General features: G+C 41.7%; 1 protein-coding gene across 1 annotated transcript in view; it reads right to left on the reverse strand.

The window, feature by feature from the left end:
* LOC114669399 (gastrula zinc finger protein XlCGF26.1-like) overlaps positions 1 to 10,013 on the reverse strand; it is a 43,789-nt gene extending 33,776 nt beyond the window's left edge. The window contains exon 1 of the mRNA XM_028825614.2: positions 9,921 to 10,013. The gene's annotated coding sequence lies outside the window, so the exon portion shown is untranslated. The remainder of the gene's footprint in view (positions 1 to 9,920) is intronic.
* Positions 10,014 to 21,796: the final 11,783 nt, after the last annotated feature.

Genomic DNA, 21,796 nt, shown 5'->3' on the forward strand with positions numbered 1-21,796 from the left:
AGACTGACACTCCTCTCGCTCACTCAGATCCTCATTTGCAGCTTGACTTTCAGTACCGCATGTCAGACTCAGTTCTATGGGAGCTCGAGTGTCTCTCATTGTGCTCCTCAATTCGGGAATTCTCTTCCCTCTTATATCCGTCAGCTCGATTCAATAACACATTTTAAAACTGCCCTCAAAACTTATCTTTTCAAACTGGCATACCAATTGTGAATTTTGCACCGTTACTGTCAGTTATCATTGTTGGTCTTTTAACAGTGAAATGATCCACTCAATGTCACAAACAATTTTATTATATACAAATTGGCTTAATAATTTCTGAACACGTTTCACTCCTTCCTCTCTCTCACACACACACACAATGTGGTTACTTAAATATATACAGGATAGAATCTACAATCCATGACACAGAACAGTCTTCCACAGCTGGTGCAGCCTTTGTTTGTGGAAGACGGACATAACTAAAGACATGAGCATAAAATGATGCTTGTCAATTTCAAACTGTGTGTTTCTCAATGTGCTCCTTGAGAAAAAACACATCATCTGAACCAATCTCAGCCCAAACAAACTGATTGATCAAAGATCCATTGACAGCTAGTCCTAATGTCGACTGTCAGATAACACGCTCAGCTACTTTGACCACCTTGACTGGACCCTCAGAAGGAATCATCAAACCTTCTTTGTTTTTTAATGTGAGCGAGTTGTAGCTTTGATCATATGATGCCGGTACAGCATCTGTTACCAAACTAGCACGGCACACATCACAGGACAGCTTTCTCAAAATCCTGTCTAAGAGCTACCTGACCTCCCACTGCTTCCTGAGGTGGATTTCTTTGAGAAACCTTCAAAGTTTGAGAAATGTTAACAGCTAACAACAATCTACATAGTTTGTGACTAAATACGTTTAGCCAGAACGTTGTTTGGTGGCTCACTTGAGAGAGATAGATAGATAGATAGATAGATAGATAGATAGATAGATAGATAGATAGATAGATAGATAGATAGATAGATAGATAGATAGATAGATAGATAGATAGATAGATAGATAGATAGATAGATACTTTATTAATCCCAAGGGGAAATTCACAAAATAAATATTTATAAATAAATGCATAGCTTTGCTAGCTTAGCCTGGCACAGCTAAAGTTAAGATTATAAAACGGGATTTTCTAATGGCCAAATATAACCAAAATAATTGTTCAGCCTTACCTATGAAATGTAATCCCTGTGATCTGGTTTGGAGCGTACAGCGGTTTGAACAATCCCAAGCAGCACATGCGTGAGGCCTCTTTATCCACTACTTCACTCCACAGCAGTGCCACTCGCAATATGGCGGCGATGTTGATGTTCAATGATGCTGGTCATGAGGCGTCTAATAATTCTATGTCTATGAAGGAAAGCACACAAGTCCCAGGACCATGGTAGACGATTCACCAATCAAAACACAGCACTCACTATAAACCCGCCCTCTCACCTTTGTGGAGTGAAAGTGCCAGTTTTAAATTCAAGATGTATTTCATGTTGTGCTTGGAGGAATAATCTGGACAAAATTAAACAAATAATCAATAAACACAATTCAGAGACACATTTATTCATCTACTTCATACACCCTTTATTTATTGTCACACTAGCTAAGTGCGGTCTTCGTGCAAACGCAAACACTTTCTTAACTGGGCACACCAACTCTGCATCTTTTCACTAATGATTACTGGCTAAGTGTACGTTGATCTGTATTTTTCTATTTCTTGTATTAGTAATATAAATATTTCCATGCGTCACTTGTCTTTTTCTATGCCATTGAGTTAAATATATTTGATTAAGTTTCACACAGTACTTCAGTACAAATATAAAATGTGCTTTCCATACTTTCTCAATGGTCTGTTTGTGCTTTGCATGTCTGTAACCCACTGCTTCCCAAACTCAGTCCTGGGGACCCCCTGTGGCTGCAGGTTTTTGATCCAAGCAGATTCATAATCAGTGACAACACCTAATCACACTCATCTCATTTAATTAGCCGGTATGATTTTTACATTTATTATAAGACATTCAGAAATATTTCTATTTTTGCTATAGATTTAAATGCTTAACTCACTTTTGTTGCTTTCATTATATTTGGCCCTTTCTCTGTGCAGTTTGCTTCCTTCATTGTATCTTAATAATGACAAATACAAATGAGCGGAGCAGACACTCAGGCGAACAACACGGAATCGTCAAAGGCTGTAACTACTTTAGCGTCAGACCCACTAATGAGTAAATGATGGAGTAATTAAACAATTAGAACACCTAGATAAGTAGAATGAAAATCAAGATGAAAATATTGTTAAAAAGAAAACAAATACATTATTCCCATATAACTGCTAATTAGCACATTTCTCTCTATTATAATAAAAAAATCTTGGGACTGTAAAAACATAAAATGATGTAATTGAACAAAATGTATGTGTGTAAGTACAGAAAATAGGACAGAATGATCAAACTTGTTTGTGTTTTGCGTACGTGACAAAAAGCATATATACTTTCTGGAAGTTTTCTTTCAATGATGTGTGTGACAAGAAAATATACCTTTAGGGTAAAGACTTTACCAATTGGAATAATACAAAATGAGTCAGGACGCTATTTTTATTGCTTACGTGGTCAACGATCAGGAGACTAGAAAGCTATAAAAGAGCAAGGATATCTGCGCTCGAGGCAGATGAAGTGCGGTGTCCTAGGACTGTATTTCTCTGTCATTTTACCCTTGCCTGGTATGTATAAATAAAAGGTTTTTACTAATTTTAATTTTCTTATCTGTCTTCAGTCACAAAAAGTGTCCATGTCTTCAGTCACAAAAAGTGTCCACAGGACAAGATGAGACTTTTTGGAAGGAAGACCCGTGAGATGGAGACTTTTACCATGAGATTCTTTCAAGTCACGTCATACTTACAACTATTTTCAAACAAGACCACCTTCATCAGGTGCATTCCGGCACTTAACCTGGACAGACACCAATCCATTAAAGGGCTTACTTATGAACACACACACACACACACACACTTACGAAGATCCAGTTTAGAATCGGCAATTCATCTAAATATGGCACAGAGAAACGATGAAGTCAAACGTATTAACAAGTAAATTGTCAATCTGTGACACGGCACATTAGTTAAATGCGTATCAATAGACTCTGCTGAAACAGTTGGCGGTGATGGTGAGGAAGATGAAAACATCAGCTTACAACATCATGAAAATCTACAACCGTTAACACCGTCTGGTCTTCCACCACACGAATTACTGTAGATAGAAGGATGTATCGTAATGTAATTGTGTAATTTATGTCTAAGTGATGGGCTATGCAATAGAACAAGATTAGTTGCGTTTAAAATTGGTCAAACAATTCTGACATGTAAAATTTTAACAGGCAACAAGAAAGGTAATGTAGTCCACCTTCACTAATGACATTAGACACCAAAGGAGAGCTTGATATGCCATTCGTATTAAAACGTTAACAGTTTCCCATTAGAATAGCTTTTACAAAGACAATTTACAAATCACAGAGCCAAACATTCGAAAAGTCGGTTTATTTATTAGAGAGAAAGAAACGAAATTCACTCACATCAGGCAGTTATACGTTGTGTTGTCACGATGAAAGTCCAAACACGGAATCAAAATTCAATGTGATCTTGAAGAAAAGTTAATTCCAAATATTGTTTAAACTGAAGTTTTAAACTAAAAGTGAAAATAATACATATGTAACAATTCCCATGAAAAATAGCAATCTCTTTAAATTGTATGTCCGGTTAATTAAACTGGCGAGCGAAGCGAGCAGGGGACGGAGACCCCTAGTTAATATATACAGTGCATCCAGAAAGTATTCACAGCACATCACTTTTTCCACATTTTTTTATGTTACAGCCTTATTCCAAAATGGACTAAATTCATTTTTTTCCTCAGAATTCTACACACAACACCCCATAATGACAACGTGAAAAAAGTTTACTTGAAGTTTTTGCAAATTTATTAAAAATAAAAAAATTGAGATAGCACATGTCCATAAGTATTCACAGCCTTTGCCATGAAGCTCAAAATTGAGCTCCGGTGCATCCTGTTTCCCCTGATCATCCTTGAGATGTTTCTGCAGCTTCATTGGAGTCCACCTGTGGTAAATTCAGTCGACTGGACATGATTTGGAAAGGCAGACACCTGTCTATATAAGGTCCCACAGTTGATAGTTCATGTCAGAGCACAAACCAAGCATGAAGTGAAAGGAATTGTCTGTAGACCTCCAAGACAGAATTGTCTCAAGGCACAAATCTGGGGAAGGTTACAGAAAAATTTCTGCTGCTTTGAAGGTCCCAATGAGCACAGTGGCCTCCATCATCCGTAAGTGGAAGAAGTTCGAAACCACCAGGACTCTTCCTAGAGCTGGCCAGCCATCTAAACTGAGCAATCGGGGGAGAAGGGCCTTAGTCAGGGAGGTGACCAAGAACCCGATGTTCACTCTGTCAGAGCTCCAGAGGTCCTCTGTGGAGAGAGGAGAACCTTCCAGAAGGACAACCATCTCTGCAGCAATCCACTAATCAGGCCTATATGGTAGAGTGGCCAGACGGAAGCCACTCCTTAGTAAAAGGCACATGGCAACCCACCTGGAGTTTGCCAAAAGGCACCTGAAGGAGACTCAGACCATGAGAAAGAAAATTCTCTGGTCTGATGAGACAAAGATTGAACTGTTTGGTGTGAATGCCAGGCGTCACGTTTGGAGGAAACCAGGCACCTCTCATCACCAGGCCAATACCATCCCTACAGTGAAGCATGGTGGTGGCAGCATCATGCTGTGGGGATGGGGACAGGGAGACTAGTCAGGATAAAGGGAAAGATGCAGCAATGTACAGAGACATTCTGGATGAAAACCTGCTCCAGAGCGCTCTTGACCTCAGACTGGGGCGACGGTTCATCTTTCAGCAGGACAACGACCCTAAGCACACAGCCAAGATATCAAAGGAGTGGCTTCAGGACAACTCTGTGAATGTCCTTGAGTGGCCCAGCCAGAGCCCAGACTTGAACCCGATTGAACATCTCTGGAGAGATCTTAAAATGGCTGTGCACCGACGCTTCCCATCCAACCTGATGGAGCTGGAGAGGTGCTGCAAAGAGGAATGGGCCAAACTGGCCAAGGATAGGTGTGCCAAGCTTGTGGCATCATATTCAAAAAGACTTGAGGCTGGAATTGCTGCCAAAGGGGCATCGACAAAGTATTGAGCAAAGGCTATGAATACTTATGGACATGGGATTTCTCAGTTTTTTTATTTTTAATAAATTTGCAAAAACCTCAAGTAAACTTTTTTCACGTTGTCATTATGGGGTGTTGTGTGTAGAATTCTGAGGAAAAAATTGAATTTAATCCATTTTGGAATTAGGCTGTAACATAACAAAATGTGGAAAAAGTGATGAAGCGCTGGGAATACTTTCTGGATGCACTGTAAATACACATAAAATATACACATCCATTCATCCATTATCCAACCCACTACATCCTAACTACAGGGTCACGAGGGTCTGCTGGAGCCAATCCCAGCCAACACAGGGCACAAGGCAGGAAACAAACCCCGGGCAGGGCACCAAGCCCACACAGAAATATTATTAAAAAAAAAAAATCTTTGGGAGGGAGACTAGGGTGACGAGACGTGATCTTCACGGAAGACAATTTGAAGTCCTGCGAGAGACACTTTAACTTGCTCCCAGCTCTTAAAACAATGACAAGCACGAAGCAAAACATGCAGCTCGCCAGCAGCAGAAACCCAGCAGATGATCCGACGGCATCTCCTTAGCGTGCGTTCAGCCACCCTAACCGACCCAAAGTCCCCCCCCCCCCCCCCCCAGTCCGAGTGGGAGAGACACAAAGTGGCAAAAGAACAGCTGTTATATAGGCTTTGAAATGATCGGGCAGTGAGACACACAGCACGCCAGCAGCAGTAAGACAGCAGATGATCCGACGGCATCTCCTTAGCGAGCGTTCAGCAGCACCCTCTTCACAACGACGCAAGCAGCGTTATACGTCCTGCAGGAAAGAGATGTCCTTTATTTTCAGCCCCGGGTGTGGTTACAAGTATTGTTTTTACAAGAGTTTGAAAGTGAAAGTGAAAATAATGCATATGTAACAATTCCCATGAAAATACAAATCTCTTTAAATTGTATATCCAGTAAACCAAACCAGGGGGTGGGTGAGTGAAGTGAGCAGGGGGTGGAACCCCTAGTGTATATACATATATATATATATATATATATAAGCCAAATACCACTGACTCACTCATCACAAAATCCCCCAAACCATGGGGGCTTGGAACTTGAAATTTGGAATGTAGGTTACCCCCGGCCCATAGGTGCTCACTAAGAAACGTTTTTAAAAAAAAAAAAAAAAAAGACAAAAATCGTTTGCAACGAGTGCAGAATGCAGCTGCTAGAATCCTAACTAGGAAAAGAAAATCCAAGCACATTTCTCCAGTTTTGATGTCACTACACTGGTTACCTGTGGCATTCAGAACTGACTTTAAAATTCTGCTTATGGTTTACAAAGCCTTAAATGATCTCACTCCTTCTTATATATCGGAATGTCTGACGTCTTATATTCCAAATCATAACCTGAGATCTTCAAATGAATGTCTGCTTAGAATTTAGCCAAGAGCAAAACTTAAAAGAAGTGGTGAGGTGGGTGACCTTCTGCTGTTATGCACCTAAAATCTGGAAAAGCCTGCCAGTAGGAATTCACCAGGCTAATACAGTGGAGCACTTTAAAACACTGCTAAAAACACATTACTTAAACTTTGCTTTCTCATAACTTCAATTTAATTTAATCCTGATACTCTGTATATTCAATTAATTATCATAACTATTCATGGTGGCTCTAAAATCCGTACTAACCCCTACTCTGTCTTCTGTTTCTTTTTCCGGTTTTTCTGTGGTGGCGACCTGCACCACCACCACCTAATCAAAGCACCGTGATGCTCCTACATTGATGGATTAGAAGCCAGAAATCTACATGAACATCACCATCAAGTCCTTCCATGAAAACCCTAAATACAAAGAGGACTGTTCATTTATGTTAGGTAGAATGCCCAGAGTGGGCTGGGTGGTCTCATGGCCTGGTACCCCTGCAGATTTTATTTTTCTCTCCAGCCGTCTGGAGTTTTTTGTTTGTTTTTTCTGTCCTCCCGGCCATCGGACCTTACTCTTATTCTATTTTAATTAGTGTTGTCTTATTTTAATTCTCATTTTGTCTTTTTTTTCTCTTTTCTTCATCATATTCTCACAGGTGGCGCAGTGGTAGTGCTGCTGCTGCTTTGCAGTAAGGAGATTGTGGGTTTGCTTCCCAGGTCCTCCCTGTGTGGAGAGCGCTTTGAGTAGTGAGAAAAGCGCTATATAAATGTAAAGAATTATTATTATTATTACAGTATCATGTAAAGCACTTTGAGCTACATTATTTGTATGAAAATGTGCTATAGAAATAAATGTTGTTGTTGTTGTGGTTCAAACACGTTCTGTCTGTATGTCTGTATGTCTGTCCGCTGTTCACGAGATAATTACTTAACAGATTTAGATCGGGTTGTTTTCTATAATTTGCTTCAACTTTCCGGTTGATTTTGCGACTTCTCTCATTGCGCTAAGTTCCAGAATTCTCTTGGGGTCCCGATGTGTTTATGCAAATCCAACAGAGTGGCAGGGGGGCGGGGCCTTCCTATTCACTCGCCAGCCTCCATTCAAGTCACTCTGCGTCTCACCACGTGTTGGAGTGCACCTCGCCTCCGCTTAGCTAGCGATACCTGTTTGTTCAACAGACATTATCACTACAGATTGTTAAGGAGTAACATTTTGACATTTTTGAGAGACAAATCAGAGCTACGTGTGTTTTAGAGGGTAGCTGCTGATTGGCAGAGATATCACGGTCAAGTGCTCTTCTCCCCACGCAGGTGACACTCTCCCATCAGAGCTGAACACGATCAGATACATTGCCAACATCTACTGATTTTTAAAGTTTGTCCTGTTTCATTACTATGTGGGCAAAGCCACGGGATACAGCTAGTAAGATACTTGTATATATATAAATGCACACAGAAGCAAAGGTCTGTGATATGGTTTATATATTTATAGGTAGAAATCCACAAAAGAAGAAAATAATACAGTGGGGTTGAGAGGGTGTTAAGTCTTAAAAGTCTTTTTCATTATTTGGATCTTCTTCTTTTTAACCCTGCACATGCTGGGTTCATGTCCAAGTGTCTGTTGATGGCGTTTTTATGTGATAGCCACGATTCGGCCAGCTCTCTGTCACTCCTAGTATTAGCCCTGACACTTCCTTTGACTGTGTCCCAGTTAAACGTGTCCAGATAATTTGGTACGTACATACATTACAGTCAGTGGCTCCTTCCTTCTGACAGCATTGTGATGTTCCCTATTACGTGTTGCAAGTGTTTTAGATTTGTGTCCCACATATACAGCTAGGCATGTACTGCGTGATATACTATACTGTATACTGTATACCGTGTCTCTGCTGCAGATGTCTGGCTTTTGGCATTAAACAGAACTGCCCGCAGGGTCTTTTCTGGTTTATGTGCAACTTCAATGCCTGACATGGAGAGGATGTGTGCTGTGGCTTCTGACACACCGAAGTAATAGGGAGGACTGGGAGATCGGGTTTGCTGAGGCCTGGGGAGTCTTCTATGTAAAGCAGTACAGTTTGATGTTTTGGGGTTGCTGTTTGATGCAAACGGATGGATCAGACAACGTATGTATTTGTACAGTGCGTGTATATTCTTTTGAACAATGCCTTAACGCAACTCCGTTTATGTGACAAGGGGTGAATGCTACCAAAGTGTAGTATTTTTCTTCGTGATAAACACTTGTCATCTAATTGGCGTTGTTACTTCTTTCAACGCACATGTTCAGGAAGTCATTTACATTAATACCGGTGTCACTTTTCCAAACAATAAAATATTTGTCACATTCTAATCTTCATGTTACCTGGTACTGTAGCTTCTCTCGCACAGCCTAAACAACGAGGCTCCCGAGGCCAGGAAGAAATCACAACGGAGTTCAAACGCGGCGAGTTTCTTCGCTCCTTCCGTCTCCGCCGCTCCGCCTGGCTGATGGCTCACAAATCCAAGTGCAGGCAGCCCGCCAATCTCCGCCAATCGGCTATCCCGCCGCCACGCTACCCCGCCCCAATTTCGCGCCCTCCGTCGCCAATAAGGTTCCGTCTAGAAACAAACCCAGCTCGGAGTCTTGTAATATTTCAGGTAAAAAAAGTCAAGAGCACTGCACAACAGTCGTTGCGAGGTATGAGAGATGCGGGCATAATAACACGATCAGGCATTTGAAGCAAACTAGCATGTTAATAATAAAGCCACCATGGGGTTTGATGATCGGTGGGCAATGCGCGGTTCTTAGCACTGCTGGTGCGTTAAAGCCGAGAAAGCGGCTGCCCGTACCCGTACACACTACCAGAGTTTTGCTACAGAGCACGCGTGAAATCAAAAGTGCATTGAAACGAACCGGGGCACTGGACTCCCCCATGACAGCGCTCTCCATTCATCTCCATGCTTGTTTGACCTCTTCTCCCGTAAATATTCCCGTCAGTTCTTTCCTCTCGTTCTGTAAAAATCCTGAAACTCAACTCCTCACCACCGCTCTCACAACTGGCACGGCGGCAGCACCATAACGGTGAGGTTCTTGGGGGAGTCATTGACGCCCCTGTGAGTTGAAAATGGAAGGGGACTTCCGATAGCAGGTGATGGAAGTGAAGAAATCAAGGAAAGAAAAGGCAATTATGACAATTGTGGCGGCGGGTTTGGGCTAGAAATGGGACCGCACAACGAGCGGGGTGGGCGGCGGATGGAAACAAATGTGCCGTTCGACTCGGAGCAACCAGTCCATACAATGACGAGCTCACTTACCGCTGGTGCTCTCGGTGATTTGAGCCCGTGCTAAAGCTGCCGCCCCAGTCGAGGGTTGGAAAGCGAAGCCAGTGACAATTAGCAGCAGAAAAAGGTCCTTCCGGTTGTGACACTAATGGAATGTATCAAAATAAAAGCCCCTTCAGACCTGCAGTGCATTCGAAGTTGTAAGTAACTTGCTCAACGATGAACATCTGCGAAGCTAAGAAATTCTTTTCTTGTTTTAACAAAAAGACGGGTGCAAAGAAAAGCATCATTTATTTAACAAGACAAATGCGATTTTAATTGTTTTTTGAGAAATTGGAGTAGAGCCTAATCATGGCTATCATTTATATACAGTAGGCATAAAACTGGGTGACAAGGCAACTTTCCATACAGTAGCTCGAAAACTAAGACTTGTGGCAGCATAAACTCAGGGTGGGTTGTCATCTATAGACCCTCCTGTAGTAAAACATGGCATCAGTCTGTTAAGATGTACACTGTTACATCTGCAACACTAACCCAAAGTGCCCAATCTGCATTAAGGCATGAGGACCCCTACAGCCCTCCTTCTAATGTGAAGACCTCAAAGACTAAAGACTGTGGTAACATAAACTTCGGGTGGATGGTAATCTGCAGCCTCTCTTCTAAATGGAGCTGGGGGCAGTTATTTAAAAGATTTATGTCATGGCCTTAGGAATAAACATCTTAGTTAACCTGAAACATACCCAGTAATTTGTATTTTTAAAATCACACTTCTTGGAAACATTTGTGATTTGAAAACAAGCATATAATTTAAGTAAAAGTATCCAAATATGTACATTTATGTGCAAGGAAAACAATAAACACAGGAAACACAAACATTTTATGAGAACATCTAGGTTGGAATTGAAGTATTCAAAGTAGACCTCAGCATTAACACTTGCAGTGCACCATCCATTGGAATGTATTTTGTAATGCATGCAGTAGTGAAATGCATTGCATCTGTCATTCCAACAGATGGCGCATCTCACGCATTTGTAGTAATAAAATGTATTGCATTTGTCGTTCCAACATATGGTGCATCACAAACATTTGTAATAATAACATGTATTGCATTTGTCATTCCAGCAGATGGCACATCACAAACATTTGTAGTAATAAAACTTATTGCATTTGTCATTCCAACAGATGGCGCATCTCATGCATTTGTAGTAATAAAATGTATTGCATTTGTCATTCCAATAGATGGCGCATCTCACGCATTTGTAGTAATAAAATGCATTGCATTTGTCATTCCAACAGATGGCGCATCACAAACATTTGTAGTAATAAAACGTATTGCATTTGTCATTCCAACAGATGGCGCATCTCACACATATGTAGTACTAAAATGTATTGCATTTGTTGTTCCAACATATGGTGCATCACAAACACATGTAGTAATAAAATGCTTTGCATTTGTCATTCCAACAGATGGCGCATCACAAACATTTGTAGTAATAAAACGCATTGCATTTGTCATTCCAACAGATGGCGCATCACAGACATTTGTAGTAATAAAACGTATTGCATGTGTCATTCCAACAGATTGCGCATCTCACGCATATGTAGTAATAAAATGTATTGTATTTGTCGTTCCAACATATGGTGCATCACAAACACATGTAGTAATAAAATGCTTTGCATTTGTCATTCCAACAGATGGCGCATCACAAACATTTGTAGTAATAAAACGTATTGCATTTGTCATTCCAACAGATGGCACATCTCATGTATTTGTAGTAATAAAATTTATTGCATTTGTCGTTCCAATATATGGTGCATCACAAACACATGTAGTAATAAAATGCATTGCATTTGTCATTCCAACAGATGGTACATCACAAACATTGGTACTAATGAAATGCATTGCATCACAGGCATTCACATTGCTTTTATGAATTGCTTACCAACTGGCATATAATACAGACATATGCATTGTATTTGTCATTTGAACACATGGCGCATCACAAACATTTGTAGTAATTGTATACTACATTTACAAATGGTATAACAAGACACAGCAACAAGACAGATACACAGACACAGAGACCCTTGTCCTTATATTAAGGTAGATAATTGAATTTCTAGGAAAAACTCTGAAGAAATCTGAACTTCTTCCTCACCACTTCAGTAGACAAGATTTATAAGATAATAAGGGTGAAACAAACAGCATTGTTATTCGACTATAAAAGAACATTAAGTTAGATAAACTACACTTGGCATCACATTCAGGTGTGGCCGAGGACAGTGCAGGCAGCGTAGCCCTCAGTGGGCCGAGTTCAGTAGGTGAGTTCTAGAACTTTCTCGATCCATTTCATGGTTGTGGGGGCCAGAGGCTGTCCCACAGACCTGGGGCCTCATGTATAAACGGTGCGTATGCACAGAAATGTTGTGTATGAACGTTTCCACGCTCAAATCGCGATGTATAAAACCTAAACTTGCCGTAAAGCCACGTACATTTCCACAGTACCTCATACCTTGGCGTATGCAATTTCTCCGCTCGGTTTTGCAGACTGGTGGCACCCAGCGTCAAAGCAGTGTTACTGTTCCTGTGTGGTCACCCTTTCTTTCTTAGCTCCACATTCCTGACGCGGCTTTATAAATACACTGAAACTAACTGCATATTGTTTATTAGTGTAATGCATCTGATTGTAATTAACCTGCAGCAATATAATGGTCCAGGGAATAGCCATAGTATTCTAAATACCAGAACTGCTTTAGCGTTGTAACTCTCACTGCATCTTCTTCTTCTTTCAGCTGCTCCCGTTAGGTGTTGCCACAGCAGATCATCTTTTTCCATATTACTCTCACTGCACCACTCGGAGTATTTATATCACTGTATCTGAGTGGGGAATCACAGCAGAAGCTGATCGGAAAGAGAATTATCGGTACACAGCATGAAGCAGACGCTGCCTGAGCCACAGCAAAACACTTCAGAGACTTCCCAGTACGGACTTCACGGTTTAGAAAAAGTTTCATCCCAAGAACTCTAAACGCACTCAATCAGTCCATCAAGTGCTCCTTGTAGAACTGTTTGTACTTATAAGTACAATCACCTCACTGTAAACTTGGGATACAGTTATAATATTACACAACCTGCGCCACTTTATAAAGCGCGTATTTACATGTGATGACAATATCATTTTTAAGATGAAATGCAGCAAAATATGTTGATTATATTATACAGATATAACTTTAACTTCATTTAAATAATCTGTATTGTTAATAATTAAACATGTGAGGACACGGTGCCGCAGCGTATAGCTAGTTCAGGGATTGTTCCTGCATTGCATTGTATTCTTGCTCTGACGCGACACTGAAAAGGATAGACGGATAGAATAATTAAACACGTACTACTAAGATATTTCAATGTTCCTTAAAAGTTTTGAAGAATCGGCGTTCTAAGCTTACAGATGGCTTCACGTCTATTACAGAGGTGATTGTGTGGCGATCGGGTTTTTGGAGAAAGAAAAGTAAGGACAGGAATTGGAGGTTAGTACGTTTGAAAGAGACAGTACTGCTGTGATAAATTATTTCATCGAAGGTCACGCATGGCGCAGTAAGCCTCTTGCGTGAGACATGAACAATCACTGCGCCACCGTGTTCCCATGTTTAATAACATGCTTTCATTCCTATCATCATGAAAAAGATATCACGTATACATCTCAGTATTGTAATTATTCAGAGAGCTGTAATATCACGAATGTAATGGATTCTGTGTCCTGTCGGAGAAAGAGAAAGAATGGAAGCACGTAGTGATTCACACACATAGAGCACATAGAAGATCAAACACAGAAAAAAGCATTTAACGTCCTGCTTTAGTTACAATGGGATTTGAGAAACTAGTAAATTAAATGATTTTAAGATGAAGTTTATGATGTTCTACTTTAATGGCAAAATAAACTACGTGATTAAAGTGGAAATTTCGAGATTAAAGTTGACATTTCATGCTTTTTCCCACTGTGTGCCTATTTTTTTTCTCTGTACCCTAATAAGCTTTCATATGACACTCAGACGGTGGGCTACGACTCGCCTTTTCACGCCGACTTTGATATGTGATTTCTTTTTTATTTCGGGTACTGTGTGACTTTGTGAACTTGAGCTTTCGAGTTTCTCCACTCGATCAACTTTCTTTTGTTGATTATACCACTGTTTAAACCAACAAATAGTACGTTTTTCCTTTGCCTCCACTTGGTATTTGCTGAAATTCTTATATTTTCCCCTGTGCTTTTCCCATTGTCTTTTCACAGAAGGCTATTTATATCGATTTGCATATTCAAAGAGGCGTAATTCTGGGAGGAGTTGGGGCGGGACAGAAGGCGCGTGCACGTGCGTTACTTTTCACGCTGATCGGGATTTATGTAGTGGAAGAGCGTGAAAATTTGTGTACGTACAGATTCTTGCATCTGGATTTTTCTGTGCGTACGCACATTCCCACTTTTGTGCTTACGCCATGTTATAGTGTGAGTTCTACGCACGCCGTTATACATGAGGCCCCTGGGAAGACAATGGGAAAAGCACAGGGGAAAATATAAGAATGTTTGAGTGCGTTTATAGTTCTTGGGATGAAACTGTTTCTGAAACGCGAGGTCCGTACAGGAAAGGCTTTGACGCTTTTTGCCGTGGTTGAGGTAGTGTGTACTTGAAACTGTATTCCTGATAATTCTCTTTCTGATCAGCTTCTGCTGTGATTCCCACTCAGATACAGTGATATAAATACTCCAAGTGGTGCAGTGAGAGTAATATAGAAAAAGATGATCTGCTGTGGCAACACCTAACGGGAGCAGCTGAAAGACGAAGAAGATACAGTGAGAGTAACAACACTAAAGCAGTTCTGGTATTTGGAATACTATGGCTATTCCCTGGACCATTATATTGCTGCAGGTTAATTACAATCAGATGCATTACACTAATAAACAATATGCAGTTAATTTCAGTGTATTTATAAAGCAGCGTCAGGAATGTGGGTCTGAGAAAGAAAGGGTGACCACACAGGAACAGTAATACTGTTTTGACGCTGGGTGCCGCCAGTCTACAAAACCGAAATTGCGTACGCCAAGGTATGAGCTACTGTGGAAATGTGTGTGGCTTTACGACAAGTTTAGGTTTTATACATCGCGATTTGAGCATGGAAATGTTCGTGCACAACATTTCTTTGCGTACGCACCATTTATACATGAGGCCCCTGGACAGGATTCTAGACTGTCACAGGGACCACTCTCACTCACTCACACACACACACACACACAGTGCCAATTATCATAACCTAAATAATTAAATAAAACCCTTTTGGAATTCCTTCTGTGTTTAAGCAGGTCTGGCCGTTGTCGTTTTCACATAACGGGACATGCAAGTTCTGACAAATGTTAGAGAATAACAAGTTTATTACAGATATCAGGTGAATGTGGCACTCTGGTGACATGCCCACGCATGCCCCCACATAAAGCCTCATTTGTTTAATGGCTGCTTTATCTCTTCGTCATCAGAGGAGGCTCAGGGCTCAGGTAATAAACATAAAACCCTTAAACATGCGAACCCAGAAGACTCGACACGGCGCTAGAAGTGTCAAGAATTAAATGGCCATACTCTCTGGTTTTGTCAGCTTCTTGGTTGTCTTTGGCAATGCTGTTCAAACTTAACACAAGTTCTTAACAAAATCAGTCCATGGGATGGCATGTTTCTCACACAGACAGACAGACAGACAGATGTGGCTATCACAATTGCTGTTCTGTGTGTTGTTTGTGAACAGACCTAAAATAAACCTCACCGCTGTACACATGGGGGAGGCGCCTTGATGGCCGAGGTCTCCAGGACTCTAAACAAATCCAATTCCTATTATGGGATATCATCTACTGTTAAATTCTGCTCCGTACTTGTAAAATTATTTTTATACTATACTGAGGATTACTTGTGTTCTGTTCTGTGTATTTATTGTATTGACCCCCTTTTTCTTTTTGACACCCACTGCACACCCAAACTACCTACCTGGAAAGGGGTCTCTCTTTGAACTGCCTTTCCGGGGGTTTCTTCCATTTTTCCCTACAAGGTTTTTTTGGGAGTTTTTTCTTTGTCTTCTTAGAGAGTCGACGCTGGGGGGCTGTCAAGAGGCAGGGCCTGTTAAAGGCCATTGTGGCAGTTGTTGTGTGATTTTGGGCTATACAATAATAAATGATATTGTATTGTATTCGTTTACAAGCTCTGTCAAAACTATGACCTTTGGTATAATTATTTTTTAAAATCCATCTATTTTCTATGCTGGCACAGTGGTACCGCTGCTGCCTCGCAGTTAGGAGACCCTTAAGGGTTCACTTCCCGGGTCCTCCCTGTGTGGAGTTTGCATGTTCTCCCCGTGTCTGTGTGGGTTTCCTCCCACAGTCTAAAGACATGCAGGTTAGGTGCATTGGCGATTCTAAATTGTCCCTACTGTGTGATTGGCATGTGTGTGCCCTGCAGTGGGCTGGCGCCCTTCCCGGGGTTTGTTTAATGCCTTGTGCCCTGTGTTGGCTGTGATTGGCTGCAGCAGACCTCTGTGACCCTGTGGTTAGGATATAGTGGGTTGGATAATGGATGGATCTATTTTCTAAGGCCACTTATGTAGGGCAGAGTCACAGGGCAGCCAGCGGGCACAAGGCAGGAACAAACTCTGGCCGAGGCACCAGTCCATCGCAGGGTGAACACACACACACACACATCAGGGCCAATTTAATGTCACCAATCGACCTAACCTGCATGTCTTTGGACTGTGAGAGGAAACCAGAGTACCCAGTAGAAAGCCACACAAGCTACATGAAGGGAGGACTTGGGACTTGAACCTTGGTCTCCTTAATGTGCATCACCAGCACTACCACTGTGCCACTGTCCCACTCCATTTATACAATCTGACCTCCCTATCTTATCTGGTGAATAAAACAAATCCTTGCAGTCTAACCGGATGCGTTTTTGAAATCTACATAAGGTGCACATCGGCCCCCATTGGTTTATCACAGTCACTGTAGACCCCCGAAGAGTGAAGTGCAGACATGCAGGTGTTGTTGTATGGGTGACACAATACTTGTCACATTTGGTTTAAGTGTCTTCCATGGAGTACTATAAGCATCTATTGTGATGAATGTATTGTAACAAGCCCACCGAAGAGTCAAAGGTAATTCGTGCTGATTGCTTCGTTGATTGCTCTGCTCTGGTTCTTAGATTGTGGTCTCCTTCTCCCATCATCTGGGGCCTCATGTATAACGCCGTGTGTAGAACTCACACTATAACATGGCGTAAGCACAAAAGCGGGAATGTGCGTACGCACAGAAAAATCCAGATGCAGGAATCTGTGCGCACGCAAACTTTCACATTCTTCCACTACATAAATCCCGACCAGCGTGAAAAGTAACGCACGTGCACGCGCCTTCTGTCCCGCCCCAACTCCTCCCAGAATTACGCCCCTTTGAATATGCAAATCAATATAAATAGCCTTCTGTGAAAAGACAAAGGGAAAAGCACAGGGGAAAATATAATAAGAATTTCAGAGAATACCAAGTGGAGGAAAAGGAAAAACGTACTATTTGTTGGTGTAAACAGTGGGATAATCAGCAAAAGGAAGCTGATCGAGTGACAGAGTGTCGGAGAAACTCGAAAGCTCAACTTCACAAAGTCGCACAGTGCCCGAAATAAAAAAGAAATCACATATCAAAGTCGCTGTGAAAAGGCAAGTCGTTGCCCACCATCTGAGTGTCATATGAAAACTTATTAGGGTACAGAGAAAAAAAATAGGCACACAGTGGGAAAAAAGCACGAAATGTCAACTTTAATCTCAAAATTTCCACTGTAATCACGTAGTTTATTTTGCCATTAAAGTAGAACATCATAAACTTCATCTTAAAATCGTTTATTTTACTCGTTTCTCAAGTAGCACGTTAAATGCTTTGTTCTGTGTTTGATCTTCTATGTGCTCTATGTGTGTGAATCACTACGTGCTTCCGTTCTTTCTCTTTCTCCGACAGGACACAGAATCCATTACATTCGAGATATTACAGCTCTCTGAATAATTAAAATACTGTGATGTATACGTGATATCTTTTTCATGAAGATAGCAATGAAAGCATGTTATTAAACATGGGAACACGGTGGCGCAGTGATTGTTCATATCTCACGTAAGAGGCTTGCTGCGCCATGTGCGACCTTCAATGAAATAATTTATTACAGAAGTACTGTCTCTTTCAAACGTACTTTTCTTTCTCCAAAAACCCAATCGCCACACAATCAGCTCTGTAGTAGATGTTAAGCCATTTGTAAGCTTAGAACGCCGATTCTTCAAAACTTTTAAGGAACATTGAAATATCTTCGTAGTACATGTTTAATTATTCTATCCATCTATCCTTCCAGTGTCGCGTCAGCACCAGCAATAATACAGCGCAAGGCAGGAGCTATCCGTGAACCAGCTATACGCTGCGGCACCGTGTCCTCACATGTTTAATTATTAACAATACAGATTATTTAAATGAAGTTAAAGTTTTATCTGTATACTATGAGCAACATATTTTGCTGCATTTCATCTTAAAAATGATATCGTCATCATACGCGCTTTATAAAGTAGCGCAGGTTGTGCAATATTATAACTGTAGTGTAAGTTTACAGTGAGGTGATTGGACTTATAAGTACAAACAGTTCTACAAGGAGCACTTGATGGACTGATTGAGTGCGTTTATAGTTCTTGGGATGAAACTGTTTCTGAAACGCGAGTGGTGCAGTGAGAGTATTATGGAAAAAGATGATCTGCAGTGGCAACACCTAACGGGAGAGCTGAAAGAAGAACAAGGTGCAGTGAGAGTAACAACGCTAAAGCAGTTCTGGTATTTGGAATACTATGGCTATTCCCTGGCCCATTATACTGCTACAGGTTAATTACAATCAGATGCATTACACTAATAAACAATATGCAGTTAATTTCAGTGTATTTATAAAGCCGCGTCAGGAATGTGGAGCTAAGAAAGAAAGGGTGACCACACAGGAACAGTAGCACTGCTTTGACGCTGGGTGCCGCCAGTCTGCAAAACCGAGCAGAGAAATTGCATATGCCAAGGTATGAGTTACTGTGGAAATGTACGTGGCTTTACGCCAAGTTTAGGTTTTATACATTTGAGCGTGGAAACGGGAGTACGCAACATTTCTGTGCGTTTATACATGAGGCCCCTGGTCAGGGAAGGTGCTACTGCTAGAGAAGATGGCGACTTTGAGCGCCAGGCAAGGACCGGCAGTGCCGCTCTAACCACACACGGACAAGGGGAGGGGTCTGCCAGGGAGCTGTCCTGGTCCCTTCAAATGTCACTCATTGGTCGCAGCCCAGCACCCTTCCTCAGCTAATGCACACACCTCACTTGTGTTTGGGGGAAAAAGATTTAGTGAAACTTCACCAGGTGCGTCTGCTACGAGTGTGTTGTCATACTCAGAGTCCCACGCACTTCCAATTGTTCCCCTCCGCGAGCCGATTATAACACGCGCTACCGACCACGAGCGCCTGCAAAGGGGGGAAAAAAAGAAATGAGGGCGGCACGGTGGCGCAGTGGGTAGCGCTGCTGCCTCGCAGTTAGGAGTTAAACTCCCTGGGTGGAGTTTGCATGTTCTCCCCGTGTCTGCGTGGGTTTCCTCCCACAGTCCAAAGATATGCAGGTCAGGTGCATTGGTGACTCTAAATTGTGTGTGTGTGTGTGTGTGTGCCCTGCGCTGGGTTTGTTTCCTGCCTTGTGCTCCAGCAGACCCCCGTGACCCAGTAGTTAGGATATAGCAGGTTGGATAATGCAGTGGTTCTCAATCTGTGGGGCAGGCCCTCCTAGGGGGGCGCAAAGTAACAAAAAGGGGGGCGCAAAGATGTGAAAAAAAGAAAACAAGAATCAAAAATATGAAAAATCCTTCTATTGAAACCAAAACGAATTAACTTAAAATACATTCTGATAACAGAAAAATAAATGTAAAATTAGATAAATGTCAATAAAAGTTAAGCGGGTATAATAAAATATGCAGCTATGATATATCATTAATTAAAAAAGAACAAATTGGTATTAGTGGGCTCATTTCAAAAAAACGTGGGGGGGGGGGGGTGCGATTAAAACTATTATGAAAACGCGGGTCGCAAATAAAGATTGAGAAACGCTGGGATAATGGATGGATGGATAAAGAAATGATCCGGGACGCGAGTGACCGACACTACTATCCTCCTAGACCACCATAAGTATTGAAGCACACCAGCGAAAGCAAAAGTTGAGTTAAACGCGAATTGTGATTCTGCAGTAAATAAGAAAGTGCACAAAACAGTACAATAACTGTACAAACCCCCAGGAACAGGGGCGGACTGGCCATTAGGGCATTTGGGCAGTGCCCGGTGGGCCGCGGACTCAGGTCTGGTCAGGGGCCAGCCGTTTCATGAAATACATTTTATGTACTGGTTACTGTTTGACATTAAAATTAATTTTCTAAACTAATAAACATTCTCTGTCCGGTACTGCGATATCTATAGTCCTATATAATATACCGTATTATATACGTCATCAAGTTGTTTTAGTTGTCAGTACACAACGTGGCAGCGACACATTTGCTCAAAACTGCCTTTTGCCGATTTCTGTTTCGATATCCGCTACATTTCGGTTAGCATGTACATTATTGCAATTCTCATGTCTAGTATTTCAATTCTTCGGTACTAATAATTAGTTTAGATTATGTATTATGCATTTTATTGTCCTCTGGTCGTCGAGGCGTGAGCGATAATTAGTGGTTTTCAGCTGCGATTATTAGTATGATAAAATAAAGTTATAAAGCACGGATGACAATGACAGTGACCGTGAACAAGAAGGGACAACTGTGTCAACTTGCAGGTCTTGTAAAGACGGTCCTCTCTGCTGCTCCAAGGTGCTACTCTGGTTGGACCTCTGAACTGATGCCTACAAGAGCATTGGGTTTGCCTACAAGCTCCTGTGTCACAAGTGCAGTATGAAAGGTCAGTCTCTGCGCTGAAGACAATCAAAAGCCGCCTGAGAAGCACAATGACAATGAACATCTTGAGGCGTTCATGTTGATGTCGGTGGAGAAAAGTATCCGAGCCAAACTTGACACTAACGGTATTGCTGAGGAGGTGGCTGCTAGAAGCAGTGAACTGTGTAAGCTCCTAGTCTACTAGGGTACTGGCACGTGGACCTGACATCGACATTTGACATGTACTCTAATAACGTGTAAGCCGTCTTATTACATATTTATTTTTCATTCAGTTTTATTTCTAAGCATGTCCTGTTTAAACAACAGTGTACACATTAAGTTTGGCAACAGTTTAGATATGCGCAGTTTAGAGCTGCGTACTCATCACAAAATGTAAGAAAATGACAATGAATAACCGGCCGAGTGGGTCGACCTCATCACCTCACTCGTTGAAGGACGGCCGGGCCGGTGTTTGGAGACCCAGTCCACAAAACACAGCACTAATACACAAATGTGAGAAAAGAATGAATGAAAACCTTTCCATATCCACGGTTATGCCTGATCATACACAGTCCGTTATTGTGAAAGCTGCGTCGGGCCGTCTGCCTCATGTGCTGGGAAACGTAATCCTACATCGTCCTCTCCCGAGTCACTTCACCGCATCCAGAAGAACAGGAACACGATTCTTACTGAAATGAATCCGGGTACTATAGTACGGAAACCCATTCCCACCAAAAAATAAATAAAAATAAATAAATGTGGGCTTCCATAGGGTTCACCTGCCTTTATCCAGCGAATAGTGTGGCTTTCCATCCATCCATCTATTTTCTAACCCGCTGAATCCGAACACAGGGTCACGGGGGTCTGCTGGACCCAATCCTGGCCAACACAGGGCGCAAGGCAGGAACCAATCCCAGACTGTT

Source organism: Erpetoichthys calabaricus, chromosome 2 (assembly GCF_900747795.2).
Source record: "Erpetoichthys calabaricus chromosome 2, fErpCal1.3, whole genome shotgun sequence".
NCBI classification, from domain to species: domain Eukaryota; kingdom Metazoa; phylum Chordata; class Cladistia; order Polypteriformes; family Polypteridae; genus Erpetoichthys; species Erpetoichthys calabaricus.